Below are 6,417 nucleotides of genomic sequence, written 5' to 3' on the forward strand. Positions count from 1 at the left end.
TTTAAAGAAATCTAATCAAATATTCAATATTCAAATATCACAGTTTAAACTGGGAGAATTATTTTCTCTATTGGTAATCTTTTTGATAAAATAATTTTCTTCTCCTTGTTTGAAGTGCTTTTTTGTATGTAATTGTAGGGAAATCTTGGACTTGGAGATTTTTTATTGAAAGGTCGAGATCTCTATCTCTTTTTCTGTAATTGTACATTTCAACATGAAATATCACACGCTAAAAATTCATTTCCTAGAATAAAAATGTTAAATAGTTAAAGTTCACTTATTTTCCCAAGCTTAATTTTTCCTTTAGTGTGTGACATTTAAGAATAACCCGATTTTGATCAGAGCTTAACTGACTTGTGACCCCAGACAAATTATTAATTTTTCCTTTAGTTTGTGACATTTAAGAATAACCAGATTTTGATCAGAGCTTAACTGACTTGTGACCCCAGACAAATTATTATTTATCTAATTTAAGATCAAATGATCAGAATAAAATCCATAAACATTTTCTTTAATCAGAATGATAAAAGAAACAAGACCATCACCCTACAAATAGCATCATTGACCGAAAAACTGTTCTGTGCGATTGTAAATGAAATCCAAATCCAAGATTATCAACCTTGGCTGAAAATCACCAACCTTAAATCTAAAAAGAATTGTTTGAAATTATCGTTTATTCAGAATAAGGTATGTTTGAAAAACATCCTGTCGAACATAAAACCATCCTTTGAATTGTCTGTGATGTTTATTTGTCCTACAAAGAAGGTGCATCAATGGCTGCACAGTTTTTGTTGGCTGTATAAATAAAACAAAACAAATATAGCTTAGAAACCCATTATGAAAGTTGTTCGACACAATGTTCAAAAGAAGCGCATGATATTCACAAAATGGGTTTTTTTAAGAGTGCTTCACAAACTTTCTCGTGCAAGTGTAATCGTTTGGAGAATTCCTCATGCATCAATCGATATATGAGAATTTTTATGTAAGTTATTAACGATTCATAAACTTTTAAGAAAAACCAATCATAGAAATGCATACAAAAATCCATCAAAGCATCAAGGAGATCTTAGATCACGGTAGAATGCCTCAAAGAAATGGTTATCAAAAGATATCAATTCTGATTATAGACATGCAGGGTTATCCATTAAAACCCATTTACAGAAACAAGATTCCAAGAAATACCCACATTCAAAAAAAAGGTTTTCCGATTTATTCAACTGCAAATCTGAATCCAAGTTGAATAAAAGAAACAAGACCATCACCCTACAAATAGCATCATTGAACGAAAAACTGTTCTGTGCAATTGTAAATGAAATCCAAATCCAAGATTATCAACCTTGGCTGAAAATCACCAACCTTAAATCTAAAAAGAATTGTTTGAAATTATCGTTTATTCAGAATAAGGTATGTTTGAAAAACATCCTGTCGAACATAAAACCATCCTTTGAATTGTCTGTGATGTTTATTTGTCCTACAAAGAAGGTGCATCAATGGCTGCACAATTTTTGTTGGCTGGATAAATAAAACAAAACAAATATAGCTTAGAAACCCATTATGAAAGTTGTTCGACACAATGTTCAAAAGAAGCGCATGATATTCACAAAATGGGTTTTTTTAAGAGTGCTTCACAAACTTTCTCGTGCAAGTGTAATCGTTTGGAGAATTCCTCATGCATCAATCGATATATGAGAATTTTTATGTAAGTTATTAACGATTCATAAACTTTTAAGAAAAACTAATCATACAAATGCATACAAAAATCCATCAAAGCATCAAGGAGATCTTAGATCACGGTAGAATGCCTCAAAGAAATGGTTATCAAAAGATATCAATTCTGATTATAGACATGCAGGGTTATCCATTAAAACCCATTTACAGAAACAAGATTCCAAGAAATACCCACATTCAAAAAAAAGGTTTTCCGATTTATTCAACTGCAAATCTGAATCCAAGTTGACACAGAAAACGGGAAAAACAAAAAACAAAAACAGCTCTATGTAAATAAAGATCAAGAATTATATTTGCATACCTGGTAGATGAGCTTAATTTTACTGTTTTTTGCAGATCTTTCTCCTGTTCTATCAATCTTTTTCCGATCTATTTCTCATCAGACATGCAGATTCAGCTGGTGTGAATCGATTTCAATTCAGATGCATCAACTTCTGCTGGAAATCGATTTCTTTTAAAAAAAACCCAAAAAAAAAAAAAACCAAAAAACCCTATCCATACATTTAGAGATCATACCCGCTTTTTCTCTTGAGATGGCTGATCTGAATGAAATTGGAAGAGTAGAAAAATGGAGATTCACAGAGAAGATTTGAGATCAACGGTGAGTAACAATGGTGCAGATGATCATAGTACTGATCATGGTCTTCAATTTGAAGAGTTTTTTGATCTATAAAATTTCAACTACAAACAACTTTCAATCTATTCCATCAGACATTCAGATTCAAAAAACCCTATTCCAATCGCACCGCTAGATTGGAAAAAAAGAAGAAAAAGGATTATGATTTTCTATGCTAGAGCTTATCTGTTTCTTGGTTGAGCCTGTCAAAAACAAAACTGCTCTAAATTATAGGGTGACACAAAGCTCTATATTTATGAGAGGTAATAATTTAATGTTTAATACTCTCATATAGACGTTACATTGGTGTGAACAGGAGAAAAATAATCTTGACAAATAGGACTGCGGATACCTAAGAGGAGCTTGTCATTTTTTTTTTAAGGGAAAAGAAATTGTACTCTATTAAACATGCTAAGCCCAAGTAAGACTTGTAAAGGAATTATGGATTTGGTTTTATTTGTTTTAATGTTCTTATGTCCATTTATATATTTTCATGTTTTTTTTTTAATTAAAAAATACTGATTTTTTTCCCTCGAGCAGTATATTAAAGTTTTGGAGTAATTTTTTGTACGTGAGATTTCTATTTTTAATTTAGTTTTGCATTTAGATTTAGATTTAGTTATGTATTTAGATTTAAATGTAGATTTAATTTCAAAATTAGTTATAGTTTAGTCTTGCATGGTTGATTTAGATTTAGAATTCAAATTGAATCAAAATCTATTTGGTTTAGATATTTTATAATACATTTCATTTGCACATTTTGAATGTGCATGTTTCAATTTAGAATAATATTTGTATGTTTCATATTAGTTTTAGATTTTCATATGTCAAAATGCTATTGGTTTTTTTGTTTTAGATTTGTATGTTTCATAATAGTTTTATATTTGCATTGTTTCAAAATATTTATGTTTTTCATGTTTCATAATTTGTGTGTGTGTGTGTGTGTGTGTGAAAGAGAGAGAGAGAGAGAGAGAGAGAATTAACATGAGGCGACGTGATAAAGAGAAAGAGTGAGATAAATAACATGATGCAATGTGTGTGTGTGTGTGTGTGTGTGAGAGTCAGAGAGAGAGAGAGAGAGAGAGAGAGAGAGAGAGAGAGGATAATCTTAGAGGGGGTATAAGGAAAAGGGGAGAGGGGGAGAGATGAGCCATGGAGAGAAAAAGCATAAGAAGGGTCCAAAATAGATGGAGATGGAGATGGTGGAGAGAGAGAGGCCATGAGTGAGTGAGTGAGTGAGTGAGTGAGTGTGTGTGTGTGTGTGTGTGTGTGTGCGTGCGTGTGTGTGTGTGAGAGAGAGAGAGAGAGAGAGAGAGAGAGAGAGAGAGAGAGAGAGAGAGAGAGAGAGAGAGAGAGACATGAGGTAGACATACATAGAGCATTTTAGAGATATATAAACATGAAGATGGTGTGTGTGTGTGTGTGTGTGTGTGTGTGAGAGAGAGAGAGAGAGAGAGAGATCACATGAGGTGATGTGGTAGAGAGAGAGAGTGAGACAAGGGGGAGAGAGAGTGAGAGACATGAGGTAGACATAGATAGATGTAGTGAAAAATAAGGAGGGAGAACGAGCGGGGCAGGGGGGGAGAGAGAGAGAGAGAGAGAGAGAGAGAGAGAGAGAGAGGGAGAGAGAGAGAGAGAGAGAGACTAGGGGGTGTATCTAGAGAGGCAGAGAAAGATAGATAGATGTAGTGAAAAATAAGGAGGGAGAACGAGCGGGGCAGGGGGGAGAGAGAGAGAGAGAGAGAGAGAGAGAGAGAGAGAGAGAGAGAGAGAGAGGGGGAGAGAGAGAGAGAGAGAGAGAGACTAGGGGGTGTATCTAGAGAGGCAGAGAAAGATAGATTAGGGGGTGTATTGAGAGAGAGAGAGAGAGAGAGAGAGAGAGAGAGAGAGAGAGAGAGAGAGAGAGAGAGAGAGAGAGAGAGAGAGAGAATTTTCCTCAATCAACCACTTGAAAAAAAAACAAATTAAAGATACAAACAAGCTTAGAATATATATTGCCCTCATTTTCATTGCACTTTGATGTGCCCCTTTTTATTAATTTAGTGCTCTCTACAATTAACCACTTATTATACTTTGTTTGCAAATTATTAGATGAATATATTGAATATATTTAAATATTAACACCTATTATATTGAAATACACAAAATATTGTGTGTTTAGGTGGATCAAGATCAACGTATAACGTTAATTCTCAATGAAATTAAAAAAATAAAGCATTAAATTAGAAAAATATGATTTTATAGTCATAAAGATAGCTCCATGACCATGAACTTGTATTCATACAAAAAAGAGACTAGACCACTTTCTACATGTTTTAAGATATTAACTTGAAAAATAATAAAATTGAATGGAATATGGTGCTAATTCACAGTTATATATTTTTCTCTATTTTTTGGTACACATATTTATCCTAAAATAATTGAAAATCTCAAAATATAATACTATATTTGTAAATACGTATATAAACAAAAATATTCAAACACTTAAGGATAATCACTATAGGTTCCATATAAACTAATGGACCATGTGTGGATATGATCAAACAATTTCAATATGTACATCTTGTAAAATATATTTATTGGAACAATTTATCCATCTTTAAAATCTATGCAATGATCTTAAAACAGATTTAGGAAGAGGCCACTATACTAGAGTTGCATAGGTCCATCAAAATTCCAGGTAATAAAATGATGATTCCTAGGGCTTGGTGTTCTTGAGTAATATTAGATGGACATAGATATGTGAGTTATACATGAGTTAGAAATTAATCTTAGTTCTCACATGATCATGCTATTTATCACTATCTACTTACATTGAAACAGACAAAAATGAATGAGAGATGGCATTGGTTGGCCATTATATATTTTTCTCTATATTGTGGCATACATGAAACCTAAATGATTGTGAATTTCAAAATATAATACTAGATTTACAATTATGTATATAAAAAAAACCCTTCAAATACTCGAGGATATTTCTATGGGTTCCATAAAAACTAATGGACAATGTGTGGATATAGTCATACACTTTTTTTCCAAAATGTTAGTCTCTATAAGAAATTGTTCTATATTTGTATCTATAAAAAGTAACACTAGTGATAGCATATTCTCCTCCTTAAATTTACTTCTATCTATATAATATATATTTTGTTTGTATAGTATGAAAAGGAAAGAAATGCATGCAAGAGCCCACAACACAATGGTAAATTGCGAGACTCTTATTGAAGAGTTTTTGGGTTTGAATTTACTAGAGCTTAACACAAGATAATAATCAATTTCAAAAATAATAATAAAAATTAAATAATATTCTAGGCTTTGATTGATTACCGATCCCAAAAAAGAGAGAGGAAAGAAATGAAATAAGGGTAGATCACCTATCCTTTCAAAGATCACACATTTAGAAGGAAGATGCCTTAATAGGCTCAAGTGATGAATCAAGTTCTAAGTGGACACATAATCCTTCAATAAATATGTAATTAAATAAAAAATGATGATAAGAAAAAAAATGGGAAATAGGGAAGACTTAAATGCACTTAGAAATGAAATTGGAAATAATCTTTAGATTTGAATTACATAAATAGTCCTAAAAGTACTTATACTTATTATTATGAGATCCCAAAATTGTAACCTTTATACAAATAAAATATGAGCCTATTTTTTAGGGTATACAATAGGTAATCATATTATTACTCAGGAATAGAATGGATTAGTCATTTTGTACCTTGGGTTTCTACAAACTTTAGAGATTCTCTATTTATTCTTTATCTACTTGATTTTTTTGACATCTCTAAATTAAATATTAAATTATTAAATCATAAAATAAAAATACTCCCGAAATAATAGTTGGCTGAAATAATAGGATGCCAAATGGAGGCCGGAATAATAGGCCCGAAAAAATAGGGCCCGAAAAAGTAGGACCTCAAAAAATAGGGGCAAAACAATTTCAATATGATTTTTTTTTGGTTAAATATAATATTGCATGCAGATTCATGCTTCTTCTTTTTTTTTTTGTGGGGAGTGGGGGAATTTGAAATAAATTTGTGGAATGTGAAGAGATGTCTGTTGGGGGAGAT

The 6,417-nt window shown here is 31.9% G+C and overlaps 1 protein-coding gene across 6 annotated transcripts in view; it reads right to left on the bottom strand.

Annotated features, from left to right (window-relative positions):
• The window catches only part of LOC149575307 (agamous-like MADS-box protein AGL66), a 55,462-nt gene extending 52,920 nt beyond the window's left edge, over window positions 1-2,542 (bottom strand). For 4 of the 6 annotated variants that reach the window (XM_089812212.1, XM_089812213.1, XM_089812208.1 and 1 more), the window contains exons 1-2: window positions 2,245-2,542; window positions 2,030-2,162 (exon numbers count right to left, since the gene is read on the bottom strand). The gene's annotated coding sequence lies outside the window, so the exon portion shown is untranslated. Of the gene's footprint in view, window positions 1-2,029; window positions 2,166-2,244 lie in introns of all 6 variants that reach the window. The other 2 variants (XM_089812210.1, XM_089812209.1) reach the window with 2 other exon arrangements.
• Window positions 2,543-6,417: the final 3,875 nt, after the last annotated feature.

The sequence above is a fragment of the Cupressus sempervirens genome, chromosome 2, assembly GCF_028749045.1.
Source record: "Cupressus sempervirens isolate cs-2001-9-10 chromosome 2, ASM2874904v1, whole genome shotgun sequence".
Lineage (NCBI taxonomy): Eukaryota > Viridiplantae > Streptophyta > Pinopsida > Cupressales > Cupressaceae > Cupressus > Cupressus sempervirens.